This window comes from Heliangelus exortis, chromosome 14, assembly GCF_036169615.1.
Source record: "Heliangelus exortis chromosome 14, bHelExo1.hap1, whole genome shotgun sequence".
NCBI lineage: Eukaryota > Metazoa > Chordata > Aves > Apodiformes > Trochilidae > Heliangelus > Heliangelus exortis.
The window spans coordinates 14,414,111-14,434,037 of NC_092435.1; positions in this window are offsets into that span (position 1 = coordinate 14,414,111).

The window sequence follows — 19,927 nt, forward strand, 5'->3', positions numbered from 1 at the left end:
ACCTGAAATTACTTTCATTCTAGATAAAGGGAGCACGAGATGAGTTTGGTTATTAGTATCACCTTTTAGCATTCTGAAGATAAGAGCAAAAATTTAAATGTGATGATTCAGAGAGACTGTATTCTCCTGACTGCACCAAAATAATCCAATTAATGAGGAAAAGCAAAGGCTTTTTTGTTCATTCAGTGACATCATGCAGCTTTTCTTCTCTTAGGGAACATAAAGGGAAAAAGAAAGACAACAGACTGCATGGTCTAAGATGAAATAAATACTTTTCCCTAAAAAGCACCCACAACTTGCCATAGGGTGTGCATAAAAATGGAATTTTTATATCTGGATCTTTTTTTCCTTGGGACAGGTCTTTCAGGTATGTTGACTTAAAAAATTCATGAGTCTACATGTGAGATGAAGGACAGAAAGGCAGCAAGACTGTGAGTCAATATAACACAAACTGGAATGACAAAGTGACAGTGATGACCAGGATGACAAATGACAACATTCATATGAATAAGCACCAGATGCCATTCAATCACTGTCCAGTCCTGGCTTCACTAAAAGACAACACAATGTTTAGGCACAGCAGCACAAGAGAGATGACAGGTTTTTAACATCTTCCACAAGCTGAAAGGTCAGCAGGGAAGGGGCAGGGTTACATCCATCTGTATAGGGCTCCTGTAGGAATCAGCAAGACAGAAATTACTCAGAAAAAAAAAAAAAAAAATCCATTTGCAGTATTTTTAATTGACTTGGATGTATTTTTTTTTAATCAATATATTGGAATATTCCCCTTCACATACAAAGAGGTTGCAAAAGAAATTGATTCTTAGGGGATATTTCCGAGGGGAGGCATCACACAAATGTAAAATAAAATGAAAACTTCATTGGCTATATATACATCCCTAAAAAACATTAAGGATCTGAAATTTGCCACAAACATCAATAAAATCAAACACCATACAGCTGCTCTGGTTGAAGTTTCCACCGACACCATGTGCATATATATTTTTCTCCAGTTATCCTTAGTTTATCGGGAATTACAAATATTTGCTATATTCTGGTATTGTTTAGAGTATCATCAAGCAACTTTTGCATATGGCAAAATATCACTGTTACCTTAGCAAAAGGTGTGTTATATACAGCACCTCTTCTTTGTGGATAAATATAGATATATTAGCTGGGAAATAAGGAGGAAATTACCATGTCTTTGCAAAGTACAGAGGCAAACTAAGAAAGCAGCTTTGTTAATTTCACTATTAACAAAGAAATCAAGAACATTACTTCTTTTTTCTAGAAAAGCCAGAAATTTCCTCATAGGACATCATTAGAACAGCCAGACACTTTCAGAAAGTTCTTAGGGGAATAAAAAGCAATAAATCTGTAGGAAGTTACCATTCTTTTAAAAGCCTGCAATAATCAGGTATCTGAAGTAAGGAGTTCAGCCTGAAAGAGATTGCTACTTGTGGTTTGTCTCTTTCCTCCCCACCACTGACCCTTCCTCCTCCTCCCTTTTCTCTTTTTAAGGGCCAAACTGACACCAGGATTGAAAGAAAGAGGATTTTGTGGCACAGGAAAGCAGATGGTTACCCTACAGCTTCAGCAGAGCACACAACCATTGTACCTGGGGTTGGTGTAGCTGCTACACAAGACAGCACTTGCAAGACTTAGGAAGTGCCAGGGTCTCTCCATACTCAGAACTTTGTAAATAGGAATAAATCCCACTATCAAGTGAAACAAACACATGACAGGAAGAAGATTCTCATAAAAATTTCAGAAAAGAGGATCCAGTTGCCTATCTTGGGCCACTGGCCAAAGCTCTCAGATGTGCACTACACCAAGGTGCAGACACCCTGGGTTTCTCTGCTAAACTCCCTTTGGATCCTTTATTAAAATGCTTTCTAGAACAAGGGAAATCAATGAGTTATACAGCCTTTAAATGAAGCTTTTTTCCAACCAAATCTAGATGAAAGGATCCAGTCTAATACCATCCAACTCCTAGCTGGCAAGAGATTTTTCTAAGTACTTCCAGAGCTCTTTTAAGACAACAAATACGTGTATATATATATATCTATGAAACGTGGATGAATTAAGTCTTGTCAAGACTCAACTAATAAACTTCTAATTTAGTTTTAGTATAATGTTTTCAGAATATTCAGCTCTCAGTTGATTGTGGAAAGCATTTAGAGTTTACAGATGTACTGAAGTAAAATATACTTGCCAGAAAATTACTAAATAAATAATGAGTCTCATGATGTATTAGCAAGTATAAGGATGTGGTTTCTTCCTGACTGTATTTGAGTTCTCTTCCTAAGAAATGAATCATGATTCTTCAGTGGATTATCTTCCCTCCCTTTTCTTCTGTACAACAACAAAGTATGTTATATTGGGTTAAAGACATGAATAGCAGACCCATAACATTATCAAAATATGTTAAAATATGTTAAAATATGTTAAGTTCAACATGTTAAACTACACTTGACATTCATCATTTTGCTAGCTTATAATTTCAAACTTTCTCACAAACACACACCCCAATTAAAAAAGAAAAACAAAAACCAAACCCAGCAACAGAAACAAACCCCACTTTGCTGCAGGGATGTATCACCATTCTCTGCTCTTTCCCACATTTCACAGCTCTGCCAGAAGTCATGAGCATCACTGGCTGTGCAAATGATGGTTTTCTTTCACAATCACTGCTCTTCCTATGACAGAACTTGTTCCTTTCTGCTGCCTCTTTCCAGCTGTCTATTGCTTATCCCAACCTCTATCCCCCTGTCCCTCTCTACCTACTGCTCTCCCAATTTGCTCAGGCTCCCATCTTCAGAGCAGCTGACTAAAAGATGAAGAAGGTAATGAGGTTTTTCAGTGGCACCTTCCAGACTGTTATTTGAAATGGTTATATCCCATAGTATATTTCTTTCCATCACATGGTATTTTTTATGGATTTTCCACTTTGGTTCTGCTAAGAACACTTCTTTTCCAATACAGAGTAAGACTCAGAATCTATAAGATTCCATGGGGTTGTACTCCAGGGGTTCAGTCAAATAAATGAAGCACTTCCAACAGAATAAAAATATCCTCACAGCTGAGACAATTTTTAAGCCTGAAGAAAAATGCATTAAAATAGAGACATGGAAAGATCCAAGTTTCTGCTCCATGGACTGCAGGACAGTGCTGCAAAAACTCCAAGTCAGCTTCAGGTGAGTGCATAATCAGTGTTAGTCCAGCATGCTACTAAAGCCCTCCTGGAGGCTACCAGCTCAGCTGCTTTATAGCCAAGCTCCCACTGCCTCCCCAAGCTGACAATGCTGTCACTCCTCACCAGGAGAAATCAACAGAAATTGCTCTTCCTTGCAAAAGGTTAAATAATTTTTTTTTCCCAATTTTTTTAACCTTTAGAGCACAGTTTGGGTTTCAAACATTATACATTCCACTAAGTCCTCCAAATATTTATTATCCCAGCAAGCCATTCCTGGGAAAATGCTCTTGCAAAACAATGTTAACTATAGATGCTGCCCATTTATTGGAGATGAGGGGAGTTATCCACCATCCACCAAAAATCTGAAGTCTCTTTGTGACATGAAAGCTGTGAGACTTTGGTCCTTGGCAGGCAGTGTTATTGGGGGTGGTGCTGGTCTGTGTATTTATACAGATAAAAGAGTCCTCCAACCCTGTTTCATAAATATGCTAACACTGTTTTAATGAAATATATAGCAAATGAACTGGAATTTGAGCACAGAGGTGCTCTAGAGTCAGAGCATTCACACAACTTCAATACGTTCATAAAGAAAGAAGTCTGCCACAGAAAGAAACAAGGTGAATGCTAATAAACTATTTTTATAGTCATGTATTATTTATATAATACTATTTGCAAGCAAGACGCAGTGGAGTAGAGGATTCAGTGTTAATCTGAAATATAAATTATTTTTAGGGCATGTTTTAATATTTTGAGATTACAGAATACACAAGTGATGCTAATTTCAACACATAGGGCAGAAATTACTACTGACCCCTCGTGCTCCAGAGCTCCTGTTTGCAAAATGCTGCTTGCCATTAGTTTGTGTTTGAATTTCCCACCAAGGGAAACAAAGGATGTTTACAAAAGGAGGGCTTCAGCAATTAGTAACCATCATTTAAAATATTACATGGAAATTATTGAAGCATCTCACATTCCTGGTGTCTCCAGCACTTCAACACTGGGGGAAACATTCCAAATCCTGGATGTAATCAGATTATACCAACATGCTGAAACAGAGAGTGTAATGTGTGTTCTAATAGGATCAAAATAGGGATTCTAACAAGATGAAGCAGGGGGAAAACGTTGTACTACAAACAAGAGAAAAGATAACTCAGTGTCTGTATAGAGAAATTATGAATCAAGTGGATCATAGCCAATTGTTCTAACTAAATCAACAAAATGGGAACAAAAGCAACAACTTATTCTATGAAGAAGTTTATTATTGTATGGAGACTTCCTTGCCAAAAGTCAAAAACCTAGAACTAATAAAGAAAATACAAAACATCATTGACCATATCTACATGGAGAGCCTAACTATCCAACCTGAAGAATTCCTTCATCTCTTTTGATCAAAAAATACAAAACCATTTTCATTTCTGAATTTATCTCCTTTGAAAGCAATGATCTTTCCCCCCTGCTTTGTCTTTCCCCAGGACTGCAATGCAGTGCAATCAGGCTCCAGAACCTCTGCTTCTTTCTGTAAGATTTGAGATCTGCCAAATTGTCAGACTTACCAGGTTCATCACACTCAACAATTCTTTGATTTTCTTCTGCCTACAAGAGGAGAAAGCTAATGACCAGTGCCTCTGTGTTAATTTGTGCTCCAGAGGCACATAAAAGCACAAAGAAGTCAGGAACCTTTTGTCTCCATAAATTTCAGGAGTGCTACTCCAGCTGGTCAGTCACTGTGATACTAGAACATTACCAGGAAGCCCCCAGAACACAGGAAAAAAATAACCCAACACATGCAATGAAGAAAGCATGAAAAAAATTCTTTTTACATAAACATTATCCTAAAGTTTTCATGCCCAAGTGCTTGGAATGATTAGGAAATCTGGTTGAGCAGAACAGCCACAGAAACTTTTTCTCCTGTTTTTTGGCCAACGCAACACCAATAGGAACTTCACACCTAACTGAGAAGTTCAGTGTGATACCAAGCCAGGTTGCTAACACCAGAAAATGGCTTTTCATGTTGATGAGATGAATGTATGATAAGCTCCATGGGATGGCTGCAAATCCAGCATGGCCTGAAAACTGGAAACTTGTTTGAAATGTACAGGGTTCCTGTCTAGACCCAGCAACAACAATATTCCTGTGAGATTCTCAGTGATGGTTGAGGATGAATACCAACTACATAAGGAAGATTAAACTTCCTACTGGAAAGGATGCAGTATGTCCCACTGAACTGTGCAGGAAAAGTATGCAAAGATTGCATGGCTATTTTCTATTAAAAGTTTTCATTTTAAATACCACCAGTTAATAATATTACCCATTGCCAGTGAGAAGCCTGCAAAAAATAGAAAGCTAAACTTCCTCGCTTGCTTATTCTCCATCATAGTTATCAGGCCACTTATCTACTCCTTTTATGAAGAGTTTTCTCTCTCTGCTGACTGTGATACATCAAAATGACAAATAATCATCAGCACAATTATTTCATTTAGGTCCTAATCACCTGATTGCAACACTGCATCAGTTGTATGGCTGAGTGCTGTCACTTTTAGCTGGAACAGATTTCAGAGATCAAAATGTAGGTGCTGGGGGTTCAACTTTAAAAGCAAAACAAAACAACCAAACAAAACCTGCGAGGGAATTGAAACTGTGACAACATTATTAGTTTTGCTGGAGTTATTCAAAGACATCCTAACTTTGCTGACTCTCAAAAAAGGACTTGCAACAGGTGGAATCCACTTTGCTTCCAGCCACTGGAGGGCTGAGCAGAGTTGGTTCTGCTCTGCTCTGGGCCAGTGGGGATGCAGAGAGGTGACTGGGTAGTGATGACTTTGTAACCATTGCTGTGACAGACCCTTGAAAATTTTTGAACTTCATCTACACTATAACAGGATTCAGGAAAGCTCCTAAAGTCTAAAAATCTGACAGCTTTAAACTCAGTATATATTTAAGTAGGTTATAAATATATTACAATATAATTATAATTATAGTATAATTGTAGTATATTATAGTATTAGTACATTATATTATTAGTATATTATAGTATAGTATAATAATACTTACAATTATACTTATACTATATATTTTATTATTTATTTTATAAGACTATAATATAGTATATTATTATAGTGGATTATTAATATAAGTAGATTAAGCAGTATTCAGTTCCTTTCTTTTTTGATGAGAGACTGGGGGGGATGAGGGCAGAGCTGGCATGCCCTGGGTGCCCTGCACACACCAGTTCTCCCCAGGGCCTGGCACTGCAGCAAATTCCCTGCAGCAGGGTCCTCAGCTCTGTTGCAAGTTTCACAGCACATGTGCTGAATCCATGCTGAAAAGGGAGTCCACAGCATACATTGCAAAAAGATGTTCCTAAAGGCTATTTTATTGTATTCTATTCTCTCTCCTCCCTCCCACAATGGTTATCAATTAAGTGAATGACATTTGACTCTCAGGGGGGACCACGACTTTTCCTCTCTACATTAAAAATCCATACCAAAGTATGACTTATGAAAGTCTTTTTCATAACTGTTGTCATATCAGTATGTTCTATATCCTTTTCTCCCAAGTGACTTAATTCATCTTTTATCCATTTATTTTTTTTTTGTAGCTGACAATGTTTTCTGCCAAGCAGTGACCTGTATTGTTAACATTATTCTGCCAAAATGTGAATCTGAGCCCTTCTCAAACATGCACCTCCCATGGCAGAGATATGCACAGGCAAATGAGCTGAAGAAACAGCTGTCATTCCCCAACTTGCTTCTCATTTTTCAACTCAGTGACCCAAACCCTGCATTACCAGTATTTTTTTCTAAATAATGAGCTACTCCGTCCAGGTTTTCTTTATTGGTTTGGGGTTTTTTTTGTTGTTTTATTTTCTTTGTTTTGGTTTTTTGTTTGTTGTTTTTCTGGTTTTGCTTGGTTGGTTTTTTAACATTTATATAGAAAAGCCTACTTGTTCAGCCAAGAATAAGGAGAGGCCCTGGCAGGGCTTGAAGGATGAGCAGCAGAATCCAATCCCCTCACAACCTTGCTCATAAGAAGACAAGAGCTGGTTGGTATCTTGTGGGTGTGCCTTGTCCTCCTCTCAGGAAATATATTAGGAAAATTCCTTGATGGTCAACTGTTTCATTCCTTCTCTCATTATTTTTTTGTTTTTTTAAAAAAAAAGCTTTAAACCAGTAGATGGAAACAGTGAGTTCATGGTAATCAGTGCTGGCCAATATGTTGAAGGTATTTGGTGGGTGTTTTTTAAAAGCAGTGTGGCTTTGAAGATAAATTGTTGTACTTTTGTACTTTTCTCTCTTTTTCAGATAATACAGCTGCTGACCAAAATGTGAGAAGCTGCAGTAATTATATGAGAGGTCACTTGAGGATTATTTACAGATAAGAACACCAATAACAAAAAAAACCAACAAACCAATCAAAAAAAAACCCCAAAAACTGGAAAGATGATAAATATGCAGTTAAAAAAAAAAAACAACTAGAAAGATACATGGCAAAAGTTCTTTATGGCATCATCATTATGTGTTAGATTAAGCTGTACTGATTTTGTCACTTCAGAGACAGAAGGAATACAAATTATCACCTTATTTTTGGCTACATAGAAATGCAAAAGGACTAAGAAACAATGAGAACCCACATCTAGTGAATTAACAGTTCTCAGAAGCAAATGGATCCCATGATCTCATAGGCATGAGGAGAAGAGAAAGAGAGAGGAGAGAAAGAGAGAGGAGAAGAGAAAGAGAAAGATAGAGGAGAAGAGAAAGGAGAAAAGGAGAAGAATGCTCAACTGAAAACCAGCATTTTTAATTTCTAAAGCCAAGTATGTCCCAGGATTCTCCTTTCTCCATTTGCATAAACAAGCAAGAGAAACTGCTTTTATTTTTTATGGGAAAACCTTTGGGTGTTGCTTTAAGCAGAAGAGTCCAGGCAATACAGTTACCAGCTGCATCTGCTGACAGCAGTGGCTGAATAAAAAAATAAAATAGTAATTTTTTAAAAATCTCATTTCAGTATGCAATAGTTTTCAGAAACTTTTTTTTTCCCTCAACTGATTGGAAAATCATTCCCACTCTGTTGCAAGAGAAGAACTTCGAAGTGATGGTAAGCTCAGAGTGAGGACAGGCTCGGTAGAGGACTGGCCAGCAACCAGCACGGCTGCGAACCTGCTTCAGAGTGAGCCCCTTGCCAGTCTCAAGCCCCACCTTTTATTGGCCCTTGAGCATGCGCACTTGGGCCAGCCCTAACTGGGCACAGGTGGAGCTGAGCACCGGCTGAGCTCATTACTCGGCAGGTCCTGCCACCTGCTGCCTACATTTCCCCCCCCCCCCTTTTTTTTTTTTTTTTTTTTTTTTTTTATTATTTATTAAAAATATATAATTTAGTACAGATTCTATAAATTCTATAGTACAAATTCTATATGGTCTTTTAGTTTTTTTTTTTTTGTTTTTTTTTTTTTTTTGTTTTTTTTTTGTTTTTGTGGATTTTGTCTTTTTTTTTTTTTTTTTTTTTTTTTTTTTTTTTTTTTTTTTTTTTTTTTTTTTAATGGGGGGGGAAAGATGATACGCGAAGATCTTAGTCGCGTGGCGCCTCGTTGTTCGGGGCTGGTAGTGCTGGTCTGGCTAGGGCAGGGCGAGTCCATTTGCTGGGCACCCAGAGAGGTCCAGAATCCGTGGAGACACAGCTGTACCCTCTTCCGGTGAACAGCAGCGGCCTTGGCCCCATCCATTGTCCTGTCGTCGGATCTTTGTAGTGAATTTGAATTTCAGGCATGCGGATGACTTTGTGCGACGAGTAGTGTAGTAAGACGGGTGGCTCCTGGGAGTCGCGGCTTAGGCTCAAGAAGTTTAATGTAAAGAGAGCCTTACTAAGCCGCATTTGCGGATCCATCAGTCTGCTGTCCTTTTGTTTTTGGAGATATGTCTTCAGGGTGCGATTAGCTCTTTCTACTATCGCCTGCCCTGTAGACGAGTGGGGGATCCCTGTAATATGTTTTACTCCCCAAGTAGCGAAGAACTGTTTAACTTTTTCGCCTGTATAGGCAGGCGCGTTGTCTGTCTTCACTACTTGGGGGATCCCCATGACAGCGAAGCAGTTAGTGAGGTGACGGATCACGTGTAAAGCCTTTTCCCCCGTCTGAGCTGTCGCCCAAAGCATGCCTGAAAAGGTGTCTATCGTTACATGTACGTACTTTTGACGTCCAAAGTCCGGAATGTGTGTGACATCCATCTGCCAAATTTCGCCTGCTTGAAGCCCGCGTGGGTTCACGCCCATTCCCAGAGTAGGGCCAAATTGGGCGCACTGGGGGCAGGCTTTGATGATGCCTTTTGCCTCCTCCCAAGTGATGGAAAAGGTGCGCTTTAAGGCCCTTGCACTCTGGTGGAATAGGGAATGGCTATTTTGGGCTTTGGCGAATTCGGTCACTGGATTCTGTAATCCTAGGCTGACCAGGGAGTCAGCTCTGGCATTCCCTTCCCCCAAGCCTAGTGCCGTCTTATGGCTACGGATATGTAATATGCAGCATGGCTGCGTTCGAATTTTCAGCGCACGCTGCAATGATAGAAAGAGTTCCAGTAGCCTCTTGTTCTGCACTGGCTTGATTAGGGCATCCTCGATTCGGTTTGCCACTCCGACTGCGTATTGCGAGTCGGAGACAATGTTAATGGGGACGCGTTGCCATTTCGTCAAGGCCCATATGATGGCGAGCAGTTCCAGGGTCTGAAGATTGTCCTCAGTGGTACCTGGGATTAGATGCTGTCTCCATTGGCCTTGGTCCTGCCAGACGCAGGCGGCCATACGAGACTTCTTTCCAGCATCAGTAAATACTGTTATTCCAGGTACTGGGCGCTCTGAGACAATTGGTCGCTCGATCCACTGGAACTGGCTGATGGCTTGGAGCCGCCTGTGCTTTGGGCCCTCATGGCGTACGTCGCCGGGATATCCGAGTAGGGCGAGTTGTATTGGTTCGGAGTGTTGCAACATCCAATCGAAATCGGTTGTTCTGATCGGGATGTTGATCCACTCCGGCTCTCGGCCGTCTACCTCTAGGCAACGTTGGCGTCCCTTCCGAATGAGGAGTGCTAGGATCTCTGTTTTCTGCCATATGGCTTTCTGGGCCGTATGGGGTGGGAACAGCCATTCTAGGATTGATACAGAATCTGATGTTGTAGAGTCTTGGTTATATACTTTGTTGTGTCTTTGTCCCTCCGTGAGGTCTTGTATAAGTAGCGCGAATGGGAATGAAGGGTGATTACATATCCACACTCCAATGGGGTGGGCGGCGTCTCGCCGATCCGCAAAGCCGGTTGTCAACTTGTGGACAATTTGTCTGAGAGCTCTTGAATGCTCCTCTGTCCAGTCCACAGGCGCCCCTGGTTGGGTACCCCGTAGCAAGGACAAAAAGGGATGAATGTCCTCATTGGTGAGGCCTATAATGGGTCTTACCCATTGGAGTTCGCCCACGAGTTTTTGGGCGTCATTCAGAGTTTTAACTGAATGGGTTACCTCCAATTTCTGTGGTCTCACCATACTGCTAGTCACTTTCCATCCAAGGTAGCTCCAGGGTGACTTTGTTTGGATTTTTTCCGGAGCCACGGTTAGTCCTTTGGCCTTGAGCTGATCGGTCAAGACCTGGCTGATGTCTTCGGGGAACGGGGCTTGTTGACAGAATAAGATGTCGTCCATATAGTGATATATTATTGTGTCCGGCATTGCTTTTCTGATCGGGGTAAGCGCCCATGCCACATACGATTGGCATATTGTTGGGGAATTTTTCATTCCCTGAGGAAGCACTACCCATTCGTATCGCTTCGCTGGTTCACTTTTGTTGATTGATGGGATCGTGAACGCGAAGCGATCGGTGTCCTCACGATTTAGAGGGATCGTAAAGAAACAGTCCTTTAGGTCAATGACCAGGAGGTGCCAGTCTCTGGGTAACATAGTTAGTAGAGGCAGCCCAGGTTGGAGGGCGCCCATTGGCCACATCTGATCATTTATCTTCCTGAGGTCCTGTATGAGACGCCATTTGCCCGCATTCTCCACCAGATGTTGCAAGAGAAGAACTTCGAAGTGATGGTAAGCTCAGAGTGAGGACAGGCTCGGTAGAGGACTGGCCAGCAACCAGCACGGCTGCGAACCTGCTTCAGAGTGAGCCCCTTGCCAGTCTCAAGCCCCACCTTTTATTGGCCCTTGAGCATGCGCACTTGGGCCAGCCCTAACTGGGCACAGGTGGAGCTGAGCACCGGCTGAGCTCATTACTCGGCAGGTCCTGCCACCTGCTGCCTACACCACTCCCTTGCACAAATCATTACAAGTTAAATGTATTTAGTAATAGCTTGTTGGACACAGCTGAAAGAAAAACCACATATGAGGCTGAACAAACTATCATTTTATGAGATGATTTGGCTTTCACTTGATGAGCTCTATGCAAAGCAGTCAGATGGGAACCCTCACTGCACTGTTTCAGGATTAATGCTACTTCTCTGGAATTTAAAATTTCTTTACATCTGTTTGATATCTTTTTACAGTCTCCCTCAGCTGAGTGTGATGCACAGCTGAGGATGCCAATTACATGTAGTTCGTGCTTTCTTGGATATGCCTGCTGGAGTTATTTATTCTTGCTGCACTTCAAATGTGACCTGCAGACCACACTAACACTTCTCTCCTAAATCACAGCCTGGGCTTCTCAGAAATGCTGAGCTTTACAAATCCAGGGAAAATCTCCCACTACTTAATATTAGATTGTCAGCCTCTTACATGCAGTTACTGCATATGTACTTCCAACAGCTTCAACAGAGCAAAACAGAATGGCTCTGATTTAAAATATCCTTTAAATACACCCCACTATGCAGGCACAGGATTCTCCACAGTCATCAGCTGAGATGTAAGCTTATGATTAAATAATCTGCTACAAAATACACCCAGGCTTATGTTATCATTCTCACTGCTGTTGCTATAGATGCCTGTAAACAAGGGCTATTCCTGTTTCTTTGCAGCAGGACAACAGAAATACCATTTTCTTTATTGTATGCATTCTTTCTGTTATAGCTGAGTAGTTGTTTATTGATACAAAACATAATAAATGTTTTATCATTATGGTTTATATTACAGTAATATTTTTCAGAGTATCTCTTTAGAGTAAAAAAGTATTTCCCAGACAATCAAAAAGGGTGTCTTGGCATTAATAGTTCAAGTAGTACACATCTTAATTTTGAGAGATGTGGATACACCAAAAGCATTGCTAGTTAAAAAAAACAAAACAAAACAAAAACAACAATTTGAACAGTTTGGTTCAGTTTATCACAAGTTCTTGTTTGAAGCTGTAAGGGCCTGAATGTTCCAGTTTACCAGATCAGCTGGAAACTCTCTTCCTTCTGTTCTCCACATCCAATTTGCTATTAATGCTCCCAGTTTTCTTGTTAATGTCACTACAGTTCATTCTTACGTTACTGTGATGGTTTATAATTCACTGATGATATTTCATATATGGTAATTTCTTGCCTCAGCTATTTCTGTGCCTGGCTGACAAAGGGTAGGACTCCTACCAATCCTTAGAAGAAGTTTGGTGTCAATCCATGACACTTTATACCTGTGTATATGCAATATATGACAGCTCATATATATAAATCCAGGTTTGGTCATCTTCAGTGATGCTCATTCCATCTATCCAACATTATCCCTGTCTCTCAGCCCTGTCCTCACCCCAGTCTGCTGGATCTCCCAGGCATCCAACACTACACTGAATTTTCTTCTTCCTTGAGTCCTAAATTCTAACCAAGGTGCTGGTCGTATCCTAAATGAAAGCAGGGACTTGTAATTGATCAAAAACCAAGCTACTTACCCTTCTTCTTAACTGGATAAAACTTGTATGATTTAGCAATAAGCTTTCATCCTTGGCCCTAACAAGACAAAATCCTTCACCCCCAGGCAAGCTCAGAAAACCAGTTACCCAGAATTTACCATAACCCTTCACAGTTAACAGTATTTTCCCTGACTGAAAACCAGTGAGCCTTTCTAAGCCAGATACAAATATACAAATGCAAATATAAAACTAGCCTTGCCCCACACTGTTGAGAGCCAAAGGACTATTTGTCTCTAATGTAACCAGTTGTGAGCCCACCTGGCACACACTGCAAGCACTAATCCTACAATAAATCTGAGGAATCCTAAATTTTATTTAACCTTAGGGATTTCTGCAGAGCCATAAACCCTAAGTTTTCCATCAGTATCATCACTGGACTTCATCTCATTTCTGGCCTAAGATGTAGGCCAGAACAGGGATTACCAGATCTTCCCTTTCAAAGGCTTCCAGAAGGTATTCTTAGGACTGAGCTTTGATCTAGGGGCTCAAGAAAGAAACCACAGAAGATCTGGATTTATTATTTGAGCTCACAAGGCTGCAGGACTAATGCAGACTGTGCAGGAGCAGTAAAAAACACATTACTGTTATTTCTCAGAAGGCTGAGCAATGCTTATGGCTAGAGTTTGAAATAGGTTTTGAATTCACTATGGAGGCCAAACATTTATTGCTGTATCTCAACAGGCAGGGTTGGAATTCATGTTGGTGTCAGGTGGGCCCTACAGTTTACACTTAGCTTCAAGCAGACTTAAGCCCACTAGACTGAAGTTATTTGTAGAATTAAAGGTGATTTGGGAAACAGAGTTTGAGCATCTCAATTTACTGCATGCTTTCATACTTGCAAGTCTTCTGAAATCCAGGAAGCAGCTCAGCTTCTGGAACACTGCTTTCTCAAATAAATATTTTGTTGTTAACTCTAAATGTGCCCTAAAAATAAATTTTCTGTTTCTCACTCACCCTCACCTTAGCCTTTCATTCCCACCTAAACCATCTCCTTACAATTAAATCCTAAAAGATCTAAAAGCAAATGTATCTATTGCCACTCTATAGTCTCTAATCTTTAACACATACCTAACTTTAATGCCATAGAAATTTTGCCTATCATGGAGCTAAACACAATCCATTTATCATACCCTTTATCAATTCTCATAACTTTGAGGACTTTGTGTGAGTCAGAAAAAAAATGAGCTCTTCAGCCAGTCCCCCATATTGTTATTTTTTAGAATTATTTTTTGGTTTTTGGTGTTTCTGCATGTGTGTATAAATCTTAATAGGCCTTGCTGCAAAACCCCTATAATTTCTCTAACAAACTTAAGTGTATATAAAGTTGGAATGGTTCAGTTTTTAGCAAAATGATGGCATGTGTTTTCTAATGGCATCTTTAAATTAATTAATAGCACAGAGGATTAATTTGCTAGCTTGAAGTATTCACATCTGAGGTAAGGAGGATATTTGAACTTCAAATGTTCTGATGAGACATTTTGGAGTCAAGTGTTAAAGTTATGGTTTCTAAGATGCTTCCAAGATGAGGTTCTAATAAAGATGCATATTGCTTCATGCTGCTATTAATACCCATGAAATGTGAATGTAGTGCTAACTAAAAAAATAACTGAGAGAACCTACAATTAATTTTTATTACTACTGCCAGTCTGTTGGAGATGCAAGGAATAGGCCCATCAGAATTAGGAGAACAAACCATGTACTGCAGGATATTGGTCAGCTGGGTTGGTTCAGATCAGTCAGGCAGGCTGTTTAAATTAAGCTACCAGCTCTTCTCTGATGTTGAGGAAGAAGTTGATATAATGCTCAAAAATCCTAGTAGTAATTAGATGGGGAAAGGCTCAGACTGTGGCAGGCAGTTCCTCAGTGAGCTTCTGACTACAGTCTTGGTGTTCCTCATCCTTGACTGACATTTCTTACCATTGTGTCCTGCCTCATATTCCTACAAACCCATCCTACTCCTCATTGCAGATGCTACTCAGTGCCTCCAAAGTATGCAATTACTATTACCTGCTACTCATAGGCAGCTATCACAAACTCGTGCAACACAACTTGTATTCAGATTCACACAGACACCTTTGCAGACAGGAATTACATGGAATGCATTTCTCAAACCAATTGCACTGGGGTGGGGGGAAGAAGACATTAAATATGGAATTAAAAAGTTACAAAATCACCAGCTAAAGATCTAGCAGATACCAGACTATGTTCACTGAACACTGAGGTTAATCAAGCCTCTAACCCAGGAGCTCCTAAGACCATTGTGATTTTTTAAATACATTTTAGAGTTGTTTGAAATGACAAAAATATCCCTTATTCCTTTACTGCCAAAATTCCTTTAAATAACATAAATTGAAAAAATATCAAAAGGCCTAAGTCTCAAGAAAACAAGTAATTTTTTTGATACTTTTGATCCTATGAGTACCCAGAAGAAGGATACCAGAAAGTCTGTCATGATGCTCATACTCACGATAAAAAACCCCACACAACCTAAAATAAATTTCTAAAATAAAGTCAGGAAATGCTGAAATTGGTTTTTTTTTCTCCTTTCTACATTTGTTTCCTCCTTCATTCCAGCTTCCTCTACTACCTGCCTGAACATGTTTGCCCTTTGCCAAGGGCAGACACCATCTAAACCACCACTAGAAGAAAACCCCAAATGTTTTAATGTTTTCTATGAGTTACATCCACCCAACTGCTCCACATGAATACTGTGGATAGAGAAAGTCCTTTCCTTTTTTCTTAACAAGACAAAAGGAAGTCATCTCTGAGACATAATTTCCTGCCTGCTAGCCTGAAATGCTGCAAATGAAAAAGCACATTTCCTGCATTTTATAGTAAATTATGCAAATATAGTTCCCAATTCTTTTGGTTTATGTAACAAACAGGTTGTTCACATGCAATGAAATGCAAAAGGGTCATGGTCACCATTTTTCAATTCATTGCAGTGTAGTGTTTTCTTCACTTTTAAACTTAAAGAATGAAAAAGCATGTTTTACAAAATTAACAGAAATAAGGATTTGGTTATAAAAAGTATATACTTTTTAAGATTCTTTTAAGTTATACATTTCAAACCATGACAATAGACATCCATAAAGTGAGAAATCATTTCAAATTAAGAAAGCATGATGTGTAAGCTGAGTATTTAAACTATAACTTTCATTTTTAAAACAATATCTGACAAGATATGACTTTGGGATGGCCCAGCTCTTTTCCAAGTGAGCCGCTCAAAAGGACTTTGGATTTCAGATCAATTTCCACTTCAATTTACTTTACAATAAAGGTCTTAACAACTGAGTGCAAGGCTGGGTAGGTAGCCAAGTTATCCCTGAATGCAAGGCTATAGTAAATGTGCAGCACAACTGTGACAGCACAGCACTTCTCAGCAGAGATAATGAGGCTGAGCAGAGCTCTGCTCCCTGATGTGTCTGGGGTACCTCTGAGCCACACTGAGCTGTGGTGAGCAGAAAATCCTCCAGGTACTTAAGTGACTTTTTCTGAAAGATTTAGATACTGATGATTAGGGCCCTAGACAGCTTTTGAAAATATAACACCAAATTTGTTAAAGCTCTGAAGCATGTGCTTCAGTGAGCAGACTCACAGCAAGTCATTAGGTGCACATCAGAAAAATGCTTCTCCCTGTCCTGCAAACCCCATTCCTGACTTCTTTTGCCATTCTTGGAATATCTGGTTGTCTGTTTTCACACAGCAGATTACTTCTCATTAGCCAGTGGTACTGTTTTGAAACCTTACAAGCCTAATTAAAAAAGCAGTTCACAGTTCTTTTGCATCTCACCCTTGGTAAACTTTGCATTCATTACTACCTCAAACCTGGAATAATCAGATGTTTGGACTCCACTACCTGAGCTATTTAAGAAGGTTAGAAATAGGGCCAACAAGTAACTCCAATGAAAACCCAATTTTCTCTGCACTTAAACGTACCAAAATGAGTCCATTCTTAAATACTCTATTCCTACTATTTTAAAACCCAATTCTTTATCTGCCTTCATGGTCTGCACTCTGGCTTTAAGAAGTAGAGAGTATGTGTGGAAATCTGCCATGTGGAACACAGCTTTATATAAACCCTAATGGTGTATGTGTCACGCTGGTTATTCTAATCCAAGGTTAAGCTCTGTTTTCCCTTATTTGCACATAGTTCTGTACAAGGAGTTGTGGGAAGCAAACCTGGTTTGTGATCTTGAAAAACAATGCAATAGATTCAATTATACAATGGATGGCAAGAGAGGACTGCAGCAAGCACAGGTATGACAGAATATTTCATGAAGAAAACCATCTAAAAATGAGATGCACAGAGCAAGTCAACAGCATATTGAAATTAAAAGGAATACCCTGGGATGATATAATTAGAGCTATAAAATATCACTGTGCAGGAGAGAAGGAAGCAAGTGCTGAGACTTCAATGAGCAATGTGTTTCAGAAAGAGGCACCAACATATGTTCAAACAAGAGGTTTTCATTGCATAGTAACATTTTTCATCTTTCATGTTATTCTTTGGAATAAAATTCTCTGACTTCTTAAAAAAGCTGTTTTAGGGTGAATTGTACAAAGGACAGCAGAAAGTGGGTACTGTGAAGATATGTGTTTGAAACACCTCAGGGGATAGATAGACCCAGGAGTATCAAGCTGTCATACAGGGCAGTAGCAAGAGATCAAATAAACCCCTTCTCCACTGCATTATATGTTCATCTTTACTGGGAGATGTCAAGTCTAAAGTGACTCACAGAGCTTCATTTGTGGACAGCAACATGCTCATGCTGGAGGATGAGTAGGAAAAAGATGAGGATGGCACTCTGGTGCCTTCAGATGGAGTTACTCCACCCAGCCCTGACTGCTTTTGTTCTGTCTATGAAGGACTGGGCAGTTTTAAGCCTCCACTCCATCCAAAGGAATGAGGCTCAGGTCCTCTCTGATGATTCCCTCTTCTCAAAGGTCTGCTGGTAGTAAGAATCCACCCCCACTGTGACAAACTGGGGGGTGATGCCCCAGCAGTGTTCCCCTGAAGCTCATTCTCAAAACCAATAATGCTTTCTAAACATAACAGCTCAGTCAGCCTGTCCTGAGAAGCTGCCTTAAGGGAAGTCCTGAGAACCACTGGAAAGTTTCTAGCAGAAAACAGTAACAACTTCGAAGTGATTTTGAATGTTGATAGTTAATACCCCATTTAAACATGATAACCAGGAAATCTATGATTTCAAATGCTGACAGTTATATTAAATGAGATGTTTGAAACTGAAGTAATAATTTTTAATGACAAATTTCTGGACCAATGAAGCTTCAGTTCCAGCAAAGCAGAACTGTGATGTTTGCAGGCACATTGGAAGACTGTGAAATTTAGCAAAAGGAATAGCTCCATGCCAGCTGATCCTACTTTTTAATGCCATCCATAGGTTTCCCAGTCTGTGTAGACTTGTTTGGTTTCTTTTCACACTAGTACAACTCTTCAACTAGCTGCTAACTACTAAGGCTTCCCATTGGTTTTTTTCAAGTCAGCAGCTCACAAGAGAACAGCTGCATTTACCTTCTTTTGTTCTTTTTAACCTGTGTTGATTACAGAGTAAGTTCCTAAAGTTTCACTCCTTTCTTTCTTCACAATTACTAACAATCACCCAATTTCAAAAACACAACTGCAGAATTACTCCAGTGTCCTAGTAGCTACCATTTTAAATCCTGTCCTTACACCTCCTTATAACTCAGATGCTACTGTTATTCCTGTAATGTAAAAATGGCTTTATAGGGGAAGATGCTATGAGGTCAGCCCCACTGTACAAAAATATCCTCAGGGCACAAGTGACTGACAAAGAGGATCAGGTGGCATGAAAGGACAACGTGTCTTTTGTAGTGACAACATTTTCTGTGTGGGCATGGAGGCTGAGACCTCCTGAGGAACACACGAACTGTGTTGTAGTGATTCTCAGGCTCAGATGCACCCAGACACAGATTTCACAGAACAAAATATATGTCAAAGGCAAAGCATTCAAATAATCAAGATGGTTTCAGTTCACTGCAGATCTTCCCAAGCAAAGGACCAAAAGTCAGCTACACTATCATCAGGATGAGTCCCACTGGGATCTGCAAAGAAAAAGGATGCCAGCACCTGAGTTCTATCATGGAATAGCCACACTCTGGGTGTATTTATGATTTTTTACTTTCTTGTTGATGTATGAAAAAAGCTAGAAAGATTAATTTAAACCTTTATTGAAGTGTAGTTATATTAATAATCAAGTATTTACAGGAAAATTATTGCAAATATCAATTGGGCTTGAGAGGAACTAGAAACAGGTAAGGTTTAGGTTCAGATTTTATAAACAGAAGTAAAACTGACGTAGTACCAGTGAGAAATTCAAGACAGGGAATATAGGAAACCTGAGAGTACTCTTTTATATTTAACAAACTAAATGAATGTTTTTGCTGTCACTGACAAGGTACACAGCCACACAAATTTCCAGGCAGAGTTTGGGCAAGGACATAGATGGGTAAGAGCCTAGGAACAGCTATAGCCATGCATTCTCCCCTCCTTTGTGTTCCTCTAGGAACACAGCCAGCTGGGCATAATCTTTGGACTCATATTTAAGGGCTCTGAAGAAGTTATTAACTCAAGCTTTGTTATTGTTAAACAATGCAGACAAATAACACAATAAAACCTGCATTATGTCCCGAGTGTAAAAACCAAAACTACCTTTTCTCTAAATACATCTTACATATGGGAAAACTGGAATCAAGTCCTACTTCCAAAAGCAGAACAGGCAACAGAACTCTGCACATGCTTTTTGCAAGATGTTGGGAAATTAACTCACATCTATGTAAAATCTTTTTTTAACATCTCAGGTAATTTTGCTCGTGTGGAACTCCTCAGACATATTTCT